This window comes from Papilio machaon, chromosome 8, assembly GCF_912999745.1.
Source record: "Papilio machaon chromosome 8, ilPapMach1.1, whole genome shotgun sequence".
NCBI classification, from domain to species: Eukaryota; Metazoa; Arthropoda; class Insecta; order Lepidoptera; family Papilionidae; genus Papilio; species Papilio machaon.
The window spans coordinates 7323245-7347261 of NC_059993.1; the positions used below are offsets into that span (position 1 = coordinate 7323245).

Consider the following 24017-nt stretch of genomic DNA (forward strand, 5'->3'; position numbering starts at 1 on the left):
TTTACTAGTTACTTATAGTTTATCGGTAAGATTTTTGTGATTTCTATGAAAATTTTTCATACAATAACTTCTGCATTTATTTAAAATATCAATTGAACTTTGTATTTATCAAAACATTTCAATAAAAAACATTTGAAATGAGCTCAAAGTTCATAATATTTGCTTCCATTACTACTGTTTGTCAATCATAATAATTGGTTTCAAGCCACAGAATTTTTATTGCTTTAAACTTCCAATCAATGGTCTTGTGGTATTCAGTTGTAATTTTTTTTTCGCTTAAAATCTATGGTTTATTGTTATATTCCAAAAATGAGTTTTTGTAACATTAAAATTAATTTGTATTAACTAAAATTAACTGTAGATTAGAGATAACTTTCAATCTGTTAACACTATCACTATTCTCAATCTTACTAATTTAATGAATGTGAAAGTTTGGATGGATGGATGTTTGTTCAAAGGTATCTCCAGGTTGGATCAATGGATCTGGATGAAATTTGGTGGATATGTAACACTGTCTGGATGAACACATAAGCTACTTTAATTAAGTTCTTTTTTATCCCATGAGGACAAAGTTGCGAGTGGCAGCTATCACAAAATTTAGTTTAATTTCAATTTTGATGATCCTAGTTTTTACAATAATATTTTGTAGAATTGTTTTGTTTCCTGGTCGACATATAAGGTTGTTTTTCTGTGCATTTAAATATAATTTAAGTCTTTAAGAAAAACATTAAATGGTTATAAATAAATTTCATGATTGATAAAATTACAACTTCTGTGGTATTTTCAAACTGTTGCAACTTAAGCTGTTTCAAGATAGCACTCTCTCACACTCTCTGTAGCTTTTTCTTAAAGGTTGGTAATGCATTTCCAGTTCCGCTGGTGTTGCAAATGTTTAGGTAAATTTATGATTACTTGGTTGTTCCTGCTGCTTGTTTGCTACTTTATATTAAAAAAAACATGAACACATATTTTGCTTAGGTTTATAATAATTCCAATGCGAAATATTTGAAATATGGAATTACAAAACACATGATAAAATATATTTTGTCATGTAATTAAAAAAAAATAGACTGTTTACAGTAGTTAATTGTTTTATTTGTTCTACATTAATTAGTAATCATTATTGGTTAACAACTATTTTATTTACTAATCATAATTGCATGTACTTTCTTCACAAGTGATCAGTGTATGGAAATGGATGGATATTTCTTTATTACCTTATATTATTATTGCTAATATAAAGCTGTATATTTGGATTATTTAATTTGAACTATTAATTATACAAAACTTGTGCTATCTTTAATACAGAACCATTAACATTTCGTAAATACAAGAAACAGCTATATTTTTGAAGGAACTACATAGTAAATTGTGAACTTTTGTAAATAGTGTAATTTTATCTATATACAGTCAAAACCGTTTGTGGCGACATCGTTTAGAACAACATACCGGTTAAATTGACCAAAATCAAAGGTCCTGGCTGAATGTTATATACATATATTTCCTATTAATACCTGTCACCGGTTGTTACAACTATCGGTTTTTACGACTCAATATGAGTAGTCCCTTCGATGTCGTTAAAACAGATTTTGACTGTATATAAAAGAAAGTTATGTTAGTTACACTATTTATAACTCAAGATCGGTCAAACTGATTTAGCTGAAAATTGTTAGGGAGGTAGCTTAGAACTAGGAGACGGACATAGGAACTTTTTTATCTTGTGCGCATTTTTTTAAACCGCGCGGACGGAGTCGCGGTTAAAAGCTACTATTTTATAAAAAAAAATCTATAGTAGACTTTTTTTAAAATGTCATTAAGGTAAAAAGGTTTTATTTTTATTTTATGTATAACTAAACTATTAACTATTAATAACTGAAGTATTAAATATGATCAAAGGCGTAGTCGTAACGTCGTCTTGTTAATTCGCATCGCATTCCGTACAATCTGGGCCATGACGGCATGTCGAAGGTTTAAGTAAACACGAGCTGTTGGTATCTGGGACACTCCTCGGCCGCTCAGGTGAATGGACGCCGGCGAAAGTAAAAGTGGACGCCAGAAAGACTTGGGGCACGGTCTTCTGAGGCGCAGATTCTTTTTCTAACCGTACCAATTATGTCTAAGCAAACTGGGTAGTTTAGATCATCATTTAGGCAGGATGGTTGTTAGTAGACTGTACGTTGATTTTTTGCTGACTGTATAGTTAGACGAGTTTTTGTAGTAATTTGGGCTTATACACTAAGAATTTCGAATCGTTTTAAGGACAGGTTTTTTTCTTTGAACACGTATATGTTATGCGCTTTCGTTATTTGTCCGCAGCGGATGTTTTTGCTGACCATACTGGTAGTACAACAAGTTTCTTTATTGTGTTATTCTCTACTTAGTTTCTTTATTGCCGTACTTTCATACTGCAGATGGAAACTAGGCAAGCTAATTATCCTAATTAACGGATGCGTCGGCCGGATGACTAATGTGTTTTAAAAGATTTTCTTTGCTATGACACTAAATTACTCTGTAATTAGTATTTTAAATTGTAAATGATGTTTGTTTTATAATGTTGACATTAAAATGTATTTAACAACTTTCCTTAATACGAATAATATTTAACTATCCAGTACAGTACAGTAAAAACTGTACTCTTCTTATGTGAAATGTGATTTCGTATAGAGTTCTTCTATTCATTTTCTCAAAACAGATGGAATAAGATTTTTAATAACGTTAAATAAAACGTAATATAAGCGATTCTATAAAGTACATTTTTATATATTACTAGTTTATTTAATGTCAAGCGAACGTTGTAGGTTTTTCTTTGTATCCATTTATAAATACAGGAAAATTAGACTTCGCATATTAAACCGAGCACCGTAGTGTAACCAGGCATTTGATTTGACACGTCTGGAACTAGAGACCTACTCATTTACCAGACAATCAAACTTAAGCGCCTAAGATTAGTTAATACCGAGATTCGTCATACTATTGGTATTTTAATGTTTCCTTATGGTCAGTCTAATTGCTTAATCAAGTTAACATTCATACACAGGAAGCTGTGTAGCCAGTCGCAGCCCTCGCATCTGACTCACTTATGGTGGCATTACCAAATCAATATTTACTCGCACACTAGCAGTTTAGAGCTGTCTTAAGGTTGATTTTCCACTCCAGTGATAACAGTACCCAAAATACGCTGTATAGGGTGACGTTCTAGTTACAGATTATGTGATAATGTACAATTTTTGCGCACTAATCAACACGAAGAGTTAATCTTTTGATAAGTAAGAATCTCAAAATCTTATTTTATTATTATTATTACATTATTATAAAAAATATACTCTAAGTGTTTGCAGTATACACCACTTGCGGGGTTTCCCACATATTGTGTTTAACGTAATTTCCAGACTATGGCTTACTGCGCAGTATTTTTCATTATTACGGCTATTTCATTAGGTTTGAATAAAAAGTTTGGCCTTTGTCATAGAAGCTAGCCACCATTACTAATGGTTTCCTTGGTCGTCGCTTTTATTCATTTTAATTACTCGTCGACGGCTTAAATTTATAATCTGCGCGCTTCGTAATTAGGATAACCGGTTTTTGTGAGCTCTAATGTTTTTTTTTCAGCGTTTGTGTTATCATTGAACGACCGACGACCTTATAAGAGCATCTTTTAAATTATGTAATACTAGTTGTCGCACGCAACTACGTCCGCGCGGAATTAAAAAAAAAAAACGTAATAAGTAGCCTATGTGTTCTTTCAGACTATGTTCTACATCTGTGCCAAATTTCTTCAAGATCCGTTAAGCCGTCCCGGAGATACCTTCAAACAAACATCCAAACATTCACATTTATGATAGTAGTGAGAAGAAAGATTTATTTATGCTTAGATCTAAGTTTCACTTACGGCTAGTGCCACTTACCGCATGCCTGTTTTTATGTAGTCTTATGTTCTGCTTCCACTGATGCGACCACGACTTCTGTACAAAATGACATCCTCGCGCGGTTAGAGGAGAGGAAACAGGCTCTAAATATCAGAAGGATTCCTTTTTTATTTAAACAAGTAATTTAAGTTCTTTGGTAAAATTAAGGCCCATGGAACTAGTTTTGTATTTTTTTATTGTTATTGACATATTGAAAACAAGTTTATGTTTATTATGCTGTTTGATTGCTTCTGTATATTTTTTATTATTTAAAACAATGTTTCCATTTTATCTTATTGATTGTACATATAGGAAATATTCTGATTGTGAAAAACGTGTGATACTAAGAACACAAAAACTTAATTAATCACACTAGGAAATAATGTGAAATCTGTATTTCATGGTTATACATTCTATGACCACTTTTTGCTGAACATGGTTAAATAAATAACTTCACAAATTCTTTCTGGTAATTCTGAATTATGTCGACATAACTGTCTACGAAAGCGTTTTCATATGCAGTCAAATCAGAAGTACTTCGCAATGACACCTTAGAAAAAGTACGTTATTAATCCAATTAAAATTAACTTTTTTATTTACTTTTATGACGGGACCTTAACGTGTTTAATGTTGAACTTCGTTTGTTTTATAGTAATTTAATTTCCATTAGAGTGTTATCATTCAGTGACAAGATCTTGCAAAGTATAATTTAATCAACATTTAATGCCTAATACGTCATTTTACCATTGTTTTTTTATTATGTTTTACCAAATATTGTATGTATATGTTTCGCGGGTTTCCAGCAAGCAAGACCATAATAAGTTATGATTATGAATATTAAGCTAGTAGTATTAGGTTATGGTCAAATACTGATATTGATTGACTAATGAATAATGATATTGACCTAAATATATGTGGGATCAGTTATTAAAATAAAGCGGTTTTCTTGAAGATTTTTATTTAAATTTTGCACAACAACAAATCGTAACTTCTTTTTAACAATCAACCGTCTGACATGACATTTTTCTTAGTGTTGCCAATACAAAAGATTAAAATACCTGCTACCAGAAACTATACTAAAGCAAAAATCTTAAATAAAAAAAAAAACTAAATCTTTCCACACGGCCATTCCTGATCATTCATCTGACTCAGATGAAGTAATTTCTTCATTAGTAGTCCAGTGCTTCATGTAGTCCGCTGAACTACTCGTATTGATCGGGCCTTCTCCATTTCCAATTTTCTTCAGAGAGTATCTATCGTTTCTATTTTTTTTAATTATTTCATAAGGGCCAAGAAATTTAGGATACAATTTGCTACCTTGGCTAAATTGTGTCTTCTTAATAGCCACCAAATCTCCAACATCGTAAGATTGGGCTTCTTTTCTCTTTCTGTTATAGTTTTTCATGTTCTCTTCTTGTATTCTTTTTATTGATTCTTTCGCCTTCTCTCTAAGTTCACACCTTTTCTCGTTAAAATTCTGTATATTTTCTTCTTCTAACATTTTAGTCAATTCTTCATTATTATCTCTCATCTTAACTCCGAAAGTCAATTCAAAGGGTGTCATGCCAATACTTCTTTGATAAGTTCCATTTATACAGCGTTGTACACTTGATACATGTCGATACCATTTCGTTGGATCATCGGCGCTTAATTTACTCAGCACACTGATTATTATTTGATGGATCCTTTCCACTTGCCCATTACCTCTCGGTTGACCAGTTGTAATAGTATAATGTGTAATATTCTCGTCTTCGCAATACTTCTTGAAATCGTTTGAGGTAAAAGCAGCGTTGCGATCAGTTATCACTCTTTCAGGAGATCCAAAAGCTTGTTGTTGATTCTTCAATTTGTCTAATGTTTCGTCAGTCGTCAAGGTTTTTAAAGGGTATATCCAGGTAAACTTCGTAAAGCCATCTACAACGGTAAGTATGTACTTGTAATTCTTCTGTGTAGACGTAAGAGGGCCAAGATGGTCTATGTGGTAAGTTAACAGAGGTTTATCACCCTTGTCAATAGGGTGGAGAAATCCTTCTTTTTTCCCTTTTTTGTGTGATATCAGAATGCACTCAACACAATTATCAATTACTTTTCTAATCTTGGCTTGTAGGTTTTCTATGTGATAATCTCTATTTATCAATTCTTCTGTCTTTACAATACCAAAATGTCCTTTCTCATGATTTTTCCTTATTATTTCATACTGCATTTTCTTTGGTACAACAATAACTTTAGTTCCATTTTTTAATTTGTATAGTATGTTATTGCTTAAAATGTAATCTTGGTAGGGTTCTTTTTCTAAAATTTTCTTCAACAGGTTTATACGATCATCATCGTCTTGTGCTTTCTTCAATCGTACAGTCGTCTCGGTAAGTATTAAACAGTTTACAGGGTAGCGGCTCAGCGCGTCTGCGTGTTTCATCCTAGATCCAGGTCGGTGTTCAATATCATAATCGTATTCCTCAAGAAGCAACGCCCACCGAGCAACTCGCGGAGGTAAATCTTTTTTCTTTAGTGTCATCGTAAGAGCGGTACAATCGGTAACAATTTTGAAACGTATGCCTTGTAAGTAGACACGGAATTTTTTTACTGCTTCTGCAATAGCCAAAATCTCTAGATAGTAACTATGGTATTTCTTCTCTGCAGGTGTAGTCTTTTTACTCATATAATGAATCGGATGTAGTTGATTGTCTATTGGACTTCGTTGCAGGAGAACAGCCCCGTATCCATCTGTACAGGCGTCTGTGTGGAGTTCTGTCGCCAATTCTGGATTATAAATTCGTAATACAGGTGAGCTGCACAGTATATTCTTCAGTTGTAAAAATGCTTTCTCGCATTCTTCATCGAAGTTAAATATGGCGTCTTTTTTGAGCAGATTTGTCAGTGGTTTAGCAATCAGTGAATAGTTCCTAATAAACTTTCGGAAATATCCTGTTAATCCCAGAAATGATTGTACAGCTTTGACATTAGAAGGTGTCTTAAATCGTGCTACTGCGTTTATCTTTTCTTTTGATGGTCGCACTTCATTTTCTCGAATTATGTAGCCTAAATACTCTACTTCTTTTTTCATAAAGTGGCATTTTTTCCAGTTAAATTGCAGACCGAATTCTTCAGCTCTTCGAAAGATTTTATCTAACTTCTTCAATCCTTCCTCTTCTGTCTTAGCCGGTAAAATCAAGTCATCGAGGTATGCGAGGACTGTACCATCGGCGATGTAGTCGTGAAAAATGTCGTTGATAAAACGCTGGAACACAGATGGTGCTGAACATAAGCCAAATGGCATCTTGAGAAACTCGAACTGACCTTGTGGCGTCACAAAAGAGGTATACTTTTGGCTATTCTCATTAACGTCAACATGTAAAAATCCATTCTTCAAATCCAAAGACGTAAACACTGTAGCTTCTTTCAGTTTGTCGATTTGATCCTCTATTAAGGGTAGTGGGAATCTTTCTTTGATTATTTTCTTATTGAGGCGTCTGTAATCAATGCAAAATCTACGTGATCCATCTTTCTTATTAGCTAACACAATAGGGGATGCAAAATCGGATTTACTAATCTTAATAATTTTCTGTTGTAGCCACTCTTCTATTTGTTTATTTACTATTTCTGTTTCTAATGGTGAAAGGCGTCTTGGACTATGAAATATTGGAATTTCGTCTGTTAGTACAATTCTCAATTCGACGTTACTTTTCTTGGTTTCCTTCTTTGGGTTATAGTCTTCAATCATCTTCTCAATTTGATTTCCAAATTCGGAGTCTTCAATGTCATATTTCTCATCAGCATCTGCTTCGATAGAAAGTGAAAGAACTGGATGTTTTTCCATGAAAATTCCTTCAGTAGTGAAATTTACTTTAAACTCTTTTAAAATAGGATTACCTATTATTACATTTACTGGAATAGCGTCATCTTCTACGATATGTAACTTAATATCGGCATATCCATCATCAATCTGTATTTTAGCGAAAAAAGATCCTTTAGTGTAGACCTCTCTTCCTGCTATGCCGGTAAGACAAATGGATTTATCATCAATTATACCGTCTTTAATTCCGTTTCTGATCCTCATAAATTCTGATCTCGTGATAAGATTAACATCGCTTCCTGTGTCTATCAAACTTTCTATGTCAAATCCGAAAATCTTCACGTTCTTGTAAGGTACTAAAACCTTTTCTTGTTTCTTCTGTATGTTCAATGTTTTCTTAGGCGCTTTTGGGCATACGTTGCCTTTATGACCAAACTCATTACACTTAAAGCATTTTATTCCCTTTGTGCAAGTAGGAGCTTGATGATCAAGGTCTCCGCAATTAAAGCATCTTTTGACATCAGTAAATTTCTTTTTAGTATGATGGGAAGTACTACTCGCTGGACTTGGTCGAGCTGCAACCTTTTTCCTGAACTCGCTGTAAATATCCAACTTCTTGCGAAATTCCCTTAAATCCGATGCGCCATACAAGATAACTTTGTTTGATTCAGTATCTCGAATACCATCTATTACGTATTCCATCAATGCAGCGTCTTCAATTTTACCTTGCAATGCAATTTCTTTCATAGCAAGGAAATACTGCTGTAATGTCTCATCATTTCTCATCTTACGTGTTGTAAGCTTCTTATGAATCATTGCACTGTTAAGTTTTGGCCCAAATTCTTCTTTTAGAGCTTTTTTGAGCGATGGGTAGTCTTTAACTCTGCCCACAGATCTCAAAAACAACTTCGCTGTACCACCAAGAAGCCTTTTTGCATAGATTAACCGTTCAACCTTAGTCCACTTCATTAAATCAGCAGCATCTTCAAATTCATCCAAAAATTCCGAAATCGGGTAAGTGTCATCTCCGGTAAACATCGTCATAGACTTCTCTAAATCTTGAAATGAAATATGTACTTCAACTTCTTCATCTTCTTCTTTCTCTTTATTTTCTGAATCTTTCTTTGGTGGCATCTTCGTTTTTGGAATTGATATTCTTCTTCGTTTTGTGCAAAAAGATAAACGTCGTGGAGTCATTAAATAGTATAGTCGTAGTCTTTTAAATCTTCAATCTTCAAAAATGTAAAATAATATCAACCACATATTTTCTTAAAAACGTTTTCTTTTCTCGTCGCTCAAGCATTCGATTAATTATTTCTTCATCTTCCCGAAGCATTCGATAAATTATTTCGTCAACGTCCCGTAGCATTCGATAAATTATTTCGTCAACGTCCCGTAGCATTCGATACTGCCGGGTAACAATGGCGTCTTAGTACGCGAGCAAGCGGCGTGTTGTCTTCGTTGATATTTCTTACAAATCACTCTTGCAACCACTTGATTTTTAACTGAGCACGATCCCGGACGAGCCCCCAATAAAGTTGTGGGATCAGTTATTAAAATAAAGCGGTTTTCTTGAAGATTTTTATTTAAATTTTGCACAACAACAAATCGTAACTTCTTTTTAACAATCAACCGTCTGACATGACATTTTTCTTAGTGTTGCCAATACAAAAGATTAAAATACCTGCTACCAGAAACTATACTAAAGCAAAAATCTTAAATAAAAAAAAAAACTAAATCTTTCCACATATATAAACTATTAAATGAAATAAACAAATTATTTCTATGAATCTTATAGTTTAACATATCTATTAAAATGGTCTGTAAACCACACCCTTCCAAGAAATATATCACTTTTATGGTTATAGCTTTTTAACGTTCCTAAGAGATATGAAATTGTCTAGAAGTTACCTATCGCTAGGCGTTGGCTGGTTAGTTATTGGTACTAAAAATATCAATTTAGAAATTAGTCTTCGAGTAATGAAAATGTACATGTTTTTTTTTTTGTAAAATTCCGCGCGGACGGAGTCTCTTGGGACAGCTATGCTGAATAGGACATATCATTGTTTATAATCATTTTGTTTAAACCAATACGAAGGTTACATTCCATATTAAAGTTTGACGTAATGTAAGCGAGCAATTGAGAGACTGTGATTTGCAATCGATTGGATCTGAAACAATTGATTTTAATAGATTGTGTACGACCTTCTGTTGGTGTGTTACGCAGTGCTGTCAAGGCGATTGCTCTTCCGTTAACCAGCTAACTAACGTTATAGTGAACTACAAAGTTTATGGAAGCTCGCAATAAGCTTGAAGCGTGTTCGAAGGTGCGCGGAACTTTCCAGATGGAAGAATGTATGCTTAGACTTCTATCTCAATTACATGCTATAGTGTCGTTCAAACTTTATAGCTGTATGAACGAAAATTACGAACAGCCATAAAGTTTGAACTGTACTATAGTTTAAAGTTTGATTGATGGGTAAGGAAGTGAATTGTATGGTTAGGTGTTTGGTCTCTATTACTGATATGTGATATAGGCGGTGTGCGTTACTAACGAATTATTTGTTTTAAAAATAAATGATCTAAGCAAGATATTGAGGTACTAAGATTACCTAGATATTAGCTCTATGCTTAAAAACAATTAAGTTTTAAAATACATTATGAGAAAAAGATATAAGTGTAGAATTTAGCATCATATGCAGTTATTTTAGAAGCAAAGCGCTTGTAAAATTTTAATATAACTACATTCAAATAATTTTTTTCGTAAATAAAACCAGAAACAGTCATGAAAAAAAACTTCTTGATGCATTGCAAACAAAAACATCAATGACGACATGAATGAAAAAAGAACCATCTTGAGACTTAAATAGTCTATTATTACAGCTGAAATAATGAAAATAGACTCTAAACAATGAAAATAAGGTTTGTTTTTAAGTTTACTTTGTTTGACCTCCACGGTTGTAGGCAGCATTGAAAGTATGATTGCAAATATTGCTCTGAACATCTTGACATCATAATACTGGATATAGCTACTCATATATTGACTATTTTTATTTTGATTAATTCGCATATTCTAAGTAAATATTTCTAAATAAATCTGATGTTATTTAATATCAACATAATTTAAAAAAAAAACTCATCCTTGCAGTTTCCAAGTAGGTGATGTTTATCAAATGACGTCATGTCAATAGCAACTTTGTTTATCCTTTGTACACCTGCACGAGTCCTTGTTAGCGAAACGTGAGAATTACTTGCGTTTATCGCTACTAAGAAGAATTCAAGGAAAGCACGTGGTGATATACAACATAAAATTATTATAGGATAACGCCAACAGATTCACATGTGCAGTAAATATTGTAATTTAATACGTTAACAATAATATTTAATGTTTATTATAATAGTTTATATGTTTTTTATAGAATAATTAAAACTACCCGTGAGATTATTAAATAATATTTTATTTTGTGATCTACGAAGAGATAAAGTAAATAAAAGAATGAATTGGTACCTTGTATAATCTTAACAAGAACATTCATTGTTATTATTGATGTTTTTGGAACATTCAATACCCCCAGTTTGACCTCTAAAATGACGGAACTGTCAAACAGTACAAAAACTGACAGAGACGAGTATAAATGACAATGACCTTACGTTAAGAAGCCGTCAAAATATTTTAACTCGGAAATGGTACAAGACGAAAGTGGATTATTAAAAGAAACTACAAGGGCGTGAATTAAACAAGGCGGTCAAGAAACAATATAAAAATACAGATCTTAACGATCTTATTAACTTGAAATACGGCAATTTTTTTTAATTTTATTCAATTACGCTGTCATGTTAAACATATAAAGTGGTGTTCTATTTCGATAAACGAAAAAACACTCAATTGAACTAAATATAACATGTTTGTTATATAATATTTATATGACAAGAAATTTCTTGCCAGATAACGTTCTACTCAATTGAATGAATGAGTGAACAATTAGCTGGCTGATTCTGTCGAACCTTTGCCTCGCCAATCAGCTGTGGTATGCGTGGCTCGGTTGCCCTCTAACGCTTGTTGATCAGCCAACGCCAAAGCTAAATTCACTCCTTTCGCATTAACAAACCTATTGAACGATAAACAACCTTATGACCATAAAGATAAGGTACTTTGAGTATGGCGTATTTATTATTTTGTTTTTTATCGAGCCGCGTTCCTGATTAATTATTATCAAATGTTTATTTTTTATCTGTATCCTTGACTCCATTACGTTCACCAGCATAGCAAAGCTCAATTTAGGTCCGTATAAATAATTTCTTTGACATTTATATCGATCTGAGGAAGTGTTAAAAAAATAAACGAGAACCTTAAATGTACTGTCGATTTTATGCCAAGGTTGTTGAAACACCTACAATCACTACCATGTTATGTGTCTTATCTTGTTTGTAGCTTATCTATTTGTTAACAGCTATTTTTTAGCATACTGCTATATATAAAGCGGTTCAAATAGGTACAAGGGCCCCATTTAATCCTATTATTAAATACAAGAAGATTAGTTTGTAGTCTAAGTTATTAAATTAATTATAAATAATTCAAGCCACGTAATATACTGTCATTTAAATAAATTACTTCGTAACAAATAAACCGCAGACTGTTCAATACATAAAGATATCATTATTAGTTCGTACAGCACAGCAATGTGTGTTTTTAGACGTTTTCCGTGTATTGCTTCGTAAATCCGTCGCGCTCGCGAGTCGAGTGCAGGCGCACTGAGCTGGTCACGTGGTCGGTTAGTGCTCCCGCTGAGACAGTCAGATGTTTCTGTGTCAAAACGATCATCCTCTACTACCATGTTTACTACGAAAATATATTTTTGTACACGCTAATAAGTATATTTAGTGGTCATATTTGATACATTAACCATTTTATATTTGTTAGTTTATACTCAAAGTCAAATTCTATGTAATTTAGAACAACAGGTAACGTAGCTTGCAGAAAAAACTTGAGAATAACAAAAATCGAGATTAGTTTGTGCTTCCATAATGTAGAGGTCAATTTAAAATTCTTCTTTGGAAATAAAGTACCTACTTAGTGACCACAAACCTTTGAGTTCTGCTCATTACTATTGCAAAGGGATAAAAGCTTTCTTCCTGTTGCTGTTGTGAAATTACTGAATTAAAAAGTATTGGACAGTAAAAATGCAAGATATTTTTATTTTCGATACCCGTCGACTTGACTCATGGAGCAGAACGAAAATATACTTACAGATAAATTACTAAAGCATTGGAGTAGTCTAGACGTAATTTACTATACGTATTGTCAAATGCTTAAACTCTCCAGTAGACGACAAAGGATGTCATCCTTGGATCCGGATATCGGATATCGTTGATTTGTAGAGCTACTTTAGATGTTTACAAAAGATAAAGTATAGACTACGGAGTTTGTACTATTCTCGTGTTAGAACATTCGTAATTTATTCGTTCTTTCGAATTCGTTTTATATGTCGTGTAATCTCAATTGAACTTTGATAAAAACTAGGCTAAGACTTTCTTATATCTGGCATAATTAAAACAGAGATAGCAATCTATACCTATTATCTTGATTACTATTTGCCCGCGTCGCCGTTCGCGCGATATTAAAAAAAACTTACGTGTTTTTCCAGACTATGCTCTAAATCAGTGCTAAATATCATCAAGATCCGTTGAATCGTTCTGGAGATACCTTCTAACAAACATCAATCCATCTATAAGTCCAAACTACAAAGATTATTATGTATTATTTGGCCGATAAAGCAATGCTATGGTATGCTAATTGTTGCTGTTTTGATTAATTTGATATTGTAATTAGTTTTTTTTGTTGTTGAATGATGTTTAAGATACAAAGTCTAATTTTATATTCGTTGTATAAGTTGTTTTGCTTGTATGCTGATTCATTGTTAAGAGAACATGACACTATTTTCGTTGGAGTCGTACCGTATTATTGGAATGACACAAAACCGTCTCCGTATGACGCATTTGTTGATATTACAGCGTATGTCGGACGTTGTACTCGATGTCTTGTTATGTTTATTTATGATAACTTTGATGTTATATTTTGTTCTCGTTCTGACATAATTAATAAGAATCAAGCGATATTATTTGTTTTACTTGTTTAATACGATGAAAGATGAATGAATGATAATGATTTCGGGTCTGTACAATTTTGATCTTTAAAAGAAGGCACGTTTCCATAAAAATGTTCTGTTAATTTAATTCAAATTCATTGCTGTATGCAGTGAGCGATAAATTTTAACCATTATTTATCTCAAGTTTTCAACTAGCAACGGTTCAAATTAATGATGTCATGATAACGATTATAGCTGAATGAGACGCGACAAGACGATCAGTGACTTCCCACGGACTATTTAGGCCGCATTCGCCCACAACACTGCATAAAGACTGTTACGAGGCGCGGTCTTTTGTTTTTTTTTTTCCGTTTCTGTGTCTCAAAGTGCACTCGAGTTCCTCGCGTGAAGCCGTAAAAATGAGGCGGAGAAACTAAAAACTCAACCTACATGGCTTGGATGAGGTCATACTTTTTTTTCGGATTTGTTTCAAACTTCACGCAAAAGTGAATGATCTAAATTTTTGAAGGTTTAAACAGTTAGGATCTTTAAAAAATATTTTTGATTGTTGACCTTTATATAATGTTTCTTGTTTATATGATATTTTTTTTAATTTGGTCTTATTCTCATGATATGTAAAGAATTCGTTTCAAAATCAATGGAAGGTCAATCGCTTATAACTATAATGTTGAGTAATGTGATTAGCTATCATGTTTTGGTGACGACATTTTATAGGTAGTTTATCTTATCAAAATGAATATCGTCAGTCGTGTTGGCGGGTACGTCGTCAACTGCTACATCCTGCTATTAAAGATCTAAAGAAGACAAACATTCGTCAAAGATATAATAAAAAAGCCTGTCACCATTCAATGACTAAGTGGTTTTATCTATTCCTTAATTAACACGTAAATAATTTAAAAGATATGACGTTTATAAGGGGTTACACATAATATATTTATTTCCCTCTCTGTCGTCTCTTTTTTTTGACATTTTTTCTTTGAAACGGATTTAGCAACGTGTAAACCTCACTTAATATTTAATCAGTCCTTTGCTCGATGACATCTTCTCACAAAGAAAGCAATGTTAGAATTTTCTCGTAGAAATTAATTGTTTGTTGTTTTATCTTTTGTAGTCTTGTGTTGGAAAATATATAACAATGCCGTGTGAACGAAAACTTCGTGAAATGTAGACGTTAATGATAGGTATGTTTTTAGCTTTGATCTTACGCAAAACGAAAATTACAGCGAGATAGACTATTAAAACTGTGTAGCGACAAGCGTATTAAGCAAAACATGCCAGAAAACAAGTCCTGTAAATTACGTACACACTTCTATTAGGTATTTTATAACGACTTGAAACTAAGCAACGGAGCAAGAGAACGTTGGTTTTAATTTAAATAAAATGTACATTTGAAATAAAATCGAGAAGATTATTCAACGTAATATTCTTTTGTCTTTTTTGATAGCCAGACTCAATAATTTGTATTTTTGGTGTCTTACGTTGTTTTGAATCATTGGCACCAATTTAACTTCGTCATCGGTTACTCACGGTCTCCAAAAGACATTATGATTTTGTAGAATTGTAGGAAATATGATCTTTTAAAGAGTATTTTATTACTTTTGTCGTGTATTATTTAGTAATTATTATATTTTTAGTAAGATAGTATCAAACAAGTGACGTAGTTACAGTTGAAAGTTGTTTGACCCAAGTAATGGGTTTCATTCACCCCTCACATTCCCCTGATCTCGATATAAAACAAACCATGTCGATGGCACCACTAAGTACAACATTTAGGCCGTCATATATTGATTTATTTTTCATTGTTCCGATGCCAAGAAATGTTTGGCTGAAATGCTTAATATTGGCAAAACGACGGATGACATTTTGATTTATTTTATACAGGATACTTTATGGCTTTTTAAATTTATTGTAGAGCTCTGTGATACTTGAATAAAAAGAGAGAGGGAGGGAAAGTCAGCCTTTTTAAAAGTTTAACTTCCACGTATGAAGTGTAAATATGTTGTCAAAAAAGTTTACTATAATTATATTAAAGTCGTTGCAAACGAGTCATTTCAAGGTAAAAAGTAAATAATAAAACTTTATGGTATAAATACTAGATCCTGTTGAAAGTCAGTATTTATAGTGTTTTTGGTTAACCCTGTAAAAACTGATTTAATATCAAATAATTATTTTAAGACATTAATACTGGAGTTTCAGATAATAAAATATAATTTATTAACTAGATTATAATTATAGCCATGCGCTTCTGACGCAGTATTTTTGTCAGACTAACTTTCCGTTACGAGGCAAATTTTACATTGGCTGATGTGAGAGCAGGTCAAAGTAAGTGGTACTAAGTGCTTGTAGACACTATGTACACAATGTCGCCCACTTTGAAAGTTGAGATACGATCTTTGAGAAGCAAGGCGTGACTCTATCTAGGATTAGAAGTAGCGTTATAATAGAAAAGTGTGAGACTTTTGATTTAATGTGTGAAAACTATTCAATGAATAAATATTGATAAGATTTATGTGAATGTAATCGCATATTTAAACAGAATTCATCTCAAAGATAGTATTTGTTTTCGTGATGAGATAACAGTGGCTTCGTTATTCTTAGCTTATAAGTAAAAAACACTAAAATGCAGGATATTAACTTTGTAAACTAATCTTTGCTTATGTCAATATGATTTCGTGACGATGGAAGTTTTATGTAAAAGTCTTTACGTCTTTGTTGTATAACATTATAACACGATCGATGTAAACCGTTTACACAAAGTATGCGTAGTGATAATGCAGATGTTACTAGAAGACAGGTTGCATAATCTTTGCACGTAACGCTTCTGAAGCGTTTGTACGCCTTCTGAGGCCAGGAAAGTGCAGTCTGATGATTTCGTCTTGGGAACTATAGGTATATATTTCTTATTATGTCATTGTTTTGATCATTATAACGGTTTGAACAAGTAGTCTGTGAAATCTGGGTACATTGCGTTAAGTCCATCTAGTAAATATCTTACTAGTTTAATTATTTACTAAGAAGTAATTAAAAAAATAATTTCCGACAAGATTTAACAACTTAAGTGGTGTGGGATCAGAAACGGTTATAAAGACCAAGTCCTGAAAAATACAACACACAGTGAATAGCGTTAAAAGCATCGGTACTTGACCTATAGTCAGTATTACGTATTGTGTTGTATAGGCTCGCTAGCTCGCTACGCTACCAATGAAAGGGAGTACACAATGGACGGATGTCCCCAATCAACGGTTCTCATCCACGACGGGGGAGTAGTATACTTATAATACCCCGTCTATTTCGAGATATCTTAGTAACGACTGTAGGGATCATTATCTCGGTCAATGAACGAATTCTCTTATTTTGAATAAAACTTTTATGTAGTGTAGCCAAGCCACTATATGAAAATTTGGGAGACGGTGTTAGATTAAACAAGACTTTATAAAATTTACTTATAGAAAAGAGACTAATGGTATTGTGTTACTATATTTTAAAGGTATTTTTAAGTAAATAGATTTCTCATCATTTTCTTCACGACATACCAAAGAAGACATTTTTAGCCACAAAATAAGTATCAAAATTTGACTAGAGAAATCCTAAGCATTATGTTAATTAGTGTACTTTACTATAATCATACAATAAATTAGGTTTATTGTATGGAATTTTGAAACTATGGTAAACCTATTTTCGCGTTGTCGTCGGATTTGAACGCAACAGTTGCTTTGCACAAGGTCACTTGTTAAGTTAACGGCCGTGAAACAAAGGTTAGCGATTTTAAGTGAATTAATACGTTTATTATTGTTTTTGTAATTATTATTCAATTGCAATGTAAAGCTCTACTGAAGAAATGAAAGTAAAATGGTAAATTCGGAGAAATATTATTTCCGAAAAATGCGTAAGGCGACACTGATTCTATCGTCCGAAAGAGTTTGGTTTATCGGCTGTGCTTGGGTCGATATTATCAAGTAACTTGAATATTACCATATACTGTACTGTAGTACTTATTAAGTGCTTTAGTACATTATGGTGCCATATTTTCGATCAACATAATATCTTGTGATAATCTTAAAATAAACATTTTATAGATTACCTTTGTTTGTTTGTATTAATCGGTTTGATTGCGTAAAATAAGTGCGAGGATGAATTTTTTTCTCAGAAATCAGTTTCACATTCGAAGATAATTTACTAAAAACAACAGACTATCGTTTACCATAATGGCATCAAAATAAGACCCTTGATGTGAAATGCAGAACTTAATTATTTTTCTTAACAAAAAAAGTATTTCGTTTAAAGTAAACACACCTGCCTCGACAGACGTGCTTCCTCAATTATATTTATCGTTCAGTGCCAAAGTGGGCCGTGGTGACGTGTGGTGAAAAAAATAAACACAACCTCTATACGCCACGTGTAAGCGCAGCTGGTGAAACTGATTTGTATGGGCAGGTAGATGCAAGCTGCGAAAGATGATGGGAAAAAAATTAACAAAAAATCATGCGTTTTCCAGCTGCTGTTTTGTCGTTGATTCGACGAAGTGATCAGTTGATAAAAAATATCTAGATGTATTTTATAACAATGTTACATGGCTTGGGTGGTCTACATTTACATATGCTACAAAATATATTATTTTTGTAATAAATATAAAATTTTTAAATGACAAAGTTCTGACAAATTTTCTTGCAACGAACATTTTGTTATGTTGTCGATAGTAAAGAACGATTCATGTCTCTGTTATCCCGAATCCCCGAAAAAGTATATTGTGTACCAATAGAGTATAATATGGTTTTATTAACTAATATATCACTTTATTTCTCTTTCATAAGGATATCCATTGTTAGAAACGAATGAAAGGAATATGGGGTGTGTATTTCTTTTTTTGTAAACTATGTTGTTGAGTGTGATGGGATATTATTATTTTGTGATTTAATTTTTTCCTTATTGCATATATTCCGTGTTGTTAATTATTTAAATCTAATGATTTATAATATAAAAAGGAAAGTTTAGTTTGGTAAAATACGAATTTGTTGTATTGCTCCTTATTACTTTGATTTTATGATGGTTTATAAATGAATGTTTGTAAAAATGTTTATAATATTAATTTTTCTTCTCTGTTATTTGCAGGTAATACCGACCTTTCCGTTGACAGACATTGGTCATACATTACACTGAATAAAGGCTAGTATGATTTTTATCCTCAAAATCTTGGGGCTGATAAAACTCATTTGTTACAATCGTATTTTTTACTTTAAATATTACAAAGGAAGACTATAAAATATAAAAAATACAAATTAATTTTTAAATTACAAAAGGAAAAATAAATTGTTAAGATTCAGTATACAAGATATGAGTTTAGTAATAAAATAATGTGAGTCAAATCATTTATTCATTAGCCGGCATTCACACCGGCGCTTTTTTACGCCTTGTTAAAACGCATTCACATAGAACAAATGCATTTCTTGTATATGTTCATACAGCAAAGATTTTAAAACGCGACACTTTATCGCGTTGTGTTGCATTTTGAGCACTGGGTTAAGGAAACAAGAGTGATTTTAAAAAGTTCATCGTTTGAGAATCGCCAACTCCGAGTTTAAACGCAGCGTAAAATACCGCGCCCCTGCGAATGCGGGATTAGGCATCGTTAACTGGGTTAGTGAAGCGGCAATTTGTAGCCGGAGTTCTGACGTCTAATCCTCAGGTCACCGCTGTGCCTGAAATTAATTTGTCATTGGATGACATCAAAATTAACACATAATTTTTAATATTGACAATTCCATTTTTAAAGGATATTTGTAAGTCGTTGGGAATTTAAACCATGGCATTGAATTACGATTAAATGTGCGTTCAAATATTTCCTCTTTGTAAGGATGGATGGAAGAAATTTATACAAATTTTATATGTTGTCTTCCATTAGTACATATTAATTTCTTAAAATTTCGTAGGGTTTAATCTCTTATTAGACGAAATACTCGCAATTTGGTTTTATTGTTAAGCGTAGTGTAAAGGGCAACTCCTTGGATTGCGTAATAATATTATATTGCCGGTCGTAGTAAGTTTTATGCGGCATCAAAACCACAATAGACTGCAGATAAGCGTCCCCAGGAAGCTTTTTAACTTGATTTATAGATATACCGCTATGTTTTTGAAGTACACGTACAAATTGCATTAATGTAATAGTACCCTATATCCATCGAATGACAAATATTTAATGATGTTCAAATTAATTACGGTTGCGTGTTGTTTCACAAGGTTTTAATTTAATTAAAAGACTCATAATTGACTCGGTACGCAGGTATTTGAAAATTAATATTTCTTTTTTAAATTTATATCGAGAAATAGAGCTCTAATATGATTATGATTGTATTGTATTCTTAAACAGTAATATTCTAATGAAATTATCTTCAATTTAAATTTATTCAATGTATGTATTTTATTTGAAAGTAAACAAAATTTGTCGGATGGTTGACGAGGCGTGTCACGTCACCCCCTGTCATTCATAATTATTGCTCCCTCATCCGTGGCAGTCGGGTTTTTGTATACCATTGTGCTCAAAGGAAGTAATCTAATTGGCCATTAAACTGAAGAGAGGAAGCGAACGCTTTGGTGCGCGTTGACACGACGCCTTGAGTGAAATGTGATAACTTACTTTTGACATGATACCTTCGAAGACGATGCGTTTATGTTTTAAATCACTCACTTGTTTTATTCCTATAAAATTAAATGAACTGGTCTGGGAATCCTAACTGTTCGAGGTCGTGATGTACTTTGATATCACAGAAATCTCATTAAATAATGGTCACAGTTCATTTAGTAAAGCACAAGTCGACTTCGACCTTAACCAATGCCGATCCCAGGCATGGCCTTTGTTACATATTTATTATCTGTATATGAACATTTATATGATGTTGTAACTTTACACCTATTGTTTTGTTAGCAATTGCGAAATTAATACAGTGGGGATTACTGGGGTTGTTATTTCTTGTTAGTTTATGTTGTATTGTGGCGCTACTAATTAGAGCTTGGTTAATTGTCACATGAATGTAGTTTTGCTACGCTGTTTTATTTTATCTAAATAATGTTCTTTTTCATATAAAATACCAGATCTTTTATTAATTTGTGTGATTTGCTTGAATGTATTGTGACGAAAACCCATGTAAAATGAGAGCAATGTTTATACATTGCTCTCATTTTACATGGGTTTTCGTTATTTAAAATTTTTTTTTTTTTTATTTATTATTTATTTATTTCGTTATTTCAAATTCAACTAAACGCTTATGCGTTTAGTTGAATTTGAAATAGATTTATTAAATTGAACCAAAGTTTCCGTATAAAATTGAGTACATTAAGGTCGTGTGTGCTTTTTGTTTTTATTAACTCAATCGTAGCACGTGTAAATCGTACAGTGAATAAATCAATTATTATAGTTTTATAACTTCATTGTTCCCGTCACAACGTTGCGCTCTCGGTTTGTAATGCAATGCGCGCTATTGTTTTACCTTATCTTAGCTTATTTATCATTAGAAATTTTATCACTCGTCGATTAAAGATATGAAGGTTAGCTGGTTTGCCCTGATATTTTTAATATCCGATAAATCTATCACGTCAGTCCATCAGAATTCTCTTGGCGCAATCAACAGCGTTTACTGAAGACGGCACTGAATTGGAACATGGTAAAGGAAATTCGCAGTAGCATGAATTGGCAAAAACGTTTTCTTTGGAAAAACATCGTACAAATATTTTAAATGTGTACTAGAAACAGATCACACGCGTAGTACGGCGTAAAGAACTCAAATTGCATTTGTTTTAGGTATAAAGTTCTGCAGTACGTTGTTTATTTGGTTGCATTGTTATCTCGGCGTGCAATCGATCCGGCAGATGGCAGAGCCAATGGTGGAGCTTGACTCCAACAGCTGCATACGACCCGGCCGTATGATGCTATGTTCCATCGAGTACAAAACTGTGGTAGAGCAGTGGACATTGCAGTACTGCTAATAATTGAACGCACACATTATTGTCAATAAAGTTTGTATTGTTAATCTGCGTTGTGCATTAAAACAATAGCAACACTGCACCGTCTACTACTCTGCCTCACTGTTCTGCTTTCGTATAAAAATACAAACACTCAGTGGAACTGGCCTTTTTTGTGTTTACGTAAAATGCTTTTTTTTTGCAAATATTTTACATGTTTAAACGGTGAAACATTTATATTTGAGCAATCCAAAAGTAGAGCGTCGGTGACTCAGGGGTTAAGCACTTGACTTGCAATCTGCAGGTCCTGGGTTCGAATCCCGCCATGTACCAATGTGTTTTTCGATTTCCGATTTACATATGTACATTTATCCGACGTTCTTACGGTGAAGGAAAACATCGTGATGAAACCTGCACATATCTGAGAAGAAATTCAAAGATATGTGTGAAGTCAACCAACCCGCACTTGGCCAGCGTGGTTGACTATGGCCTAGTCACCCCTAACTTGGGGTAGGCTCCGAGCCCCTAGGTGGGGACGTATAGTGAGCTGATGATGATGAATCCAAAAGTTCCGTGTATTAAGTTTTGAGATGTAAGAGTTTTTTTTTTACATTTTACTTTGTGTCTTTAACGTTAATTCGATAAACGTTTGTCCTTAAAAGTTTTGAGCGACCTAGAGAAATGAAAGTCTGAAAGTCGATTGCAATAAATGAACGTTTATGTCTTGTTTATTTGTTCTTAATTAAATGTTATGTCATAAACTTATTTAAGCCTTAAAAACTACTATACTTAATAGCTTTTACATTCAACATTTTGACTAGACAAGAGCACGTTTTAAAGTCGGCTGAAATCTCATAAATATGGATATTTTAAAATTTTATATAGAGAACATCCTAGATGGAAGCGTGTTTTTTCAGGTGAAACCTTTTATACTCCCTTTTAACAACACGGTACGTTAACTCTGGCAGCTACTGACCTGTAACAGATTTTTCGTTTGATAAATCAAGTTAATATTCAAAATAAATAAAATGAAAGCTGTCATCGATGAAGAAAGAGCTATTTGCGTGTCCCAACTTAGTTGCCGCTTTTATTAATAGAATTTTTGTAATTCATTTTGTTTTACTTAGTTGATTGGACGGTAAAGGTACAAGAGTACATCGAACCACGCGATAAGTCATCTATGTTATACATCAGTTGGGATTATAGACGAATTAATTACTTATGTGGGTAGCACGAACGATATTTAGATTATACGAAGTTGACCGTTTCTATTTGACCCTACCGTGATTGTATTATTAATGTAATGATCGATTATCGAAGTCAGTACCCGATTTGATGTACGATTAATATGTATTTATATATTAGATTCTATACCGTACTCATAGATTCAAAGTATATGAAGCGAAAAACTTTACCTATATTACGTGTTATTTGTTGATTAGGTAGGTGCTTGAGAGATTTGAAGTTACCATTTGACCTATTCAAAGATTAAGTTTGTTACCAAAGTTAGTGCCAGACTTATACATTGAATTTATTATAGGAGGTTTAAAACTGAACATTAAAAATGAAATGTATTTTAAATGCGTCAGTTGTACTAGAATCTTCTGTGGTAGTGAATGCACGCTCGCCTTGCTAGTTGCCGGCTCATGGAACTCGTTTTGTCATTTGTGACATGATGAGATCACTCAGCACCGATATGGTAGCTTGTTTGCCGTTAGCTTGTGCAGTTGGATACTTTTAACTTTTGTAACTAAACTCTCTAATGTTTTAGTGTGCATCATACTAGGGTGTAAGCGTCAAACATCTTACTAATATTATAAATGCGAATGTTTAGATGGATGAATGTATTTAGAAGGTATCTCCATATCGGCTGATCTATCTGAAATTGGGCATAGATGAAGAACAGAGCCTAGAAGAACACAAAAGCTACTAATAATTTTTTGTTAAATTCCGCGCGGACGGAGTCGCGGGTGAAGATGTATGTAATTCGTATTCTATACTTTCGTTCTTTAAAACATCTAACGGTGTTTTCAACAAACAACAATACATTGGTATGTGTACAAATTTAACAAATCTCACAGAAGCCGTATAACACAGCTCGCTTACATGTTATTAGATTAGTACTCGCATGGCAGACACATTGTTTCACACGCGAAGGGCGTTCATTTGCTCAAATGGTGCAGACGATTTTAAACCTTAATGGAACTGAAATAAAAACGATTAGTACTTACTGTCTTGATTCTTTTTGAGTCAACGTTC

The 24017-nt window shown here is 33.0% G+C and overlaps 1 protein-coding gene across 1 annotated transcript in view; it reads left to right on the forward strand.

The window, feature by feature from the left end:
• Positions 1-24017, forward strand: part of LOC106720237 (phosphatidylinositol 4-kinase beta) — a 46358-nt gene that overhangs the window by 618 nt on the left and 21723 nt on the right. The gene's annotated exons all lie outside the window — the stretch shown is intronic.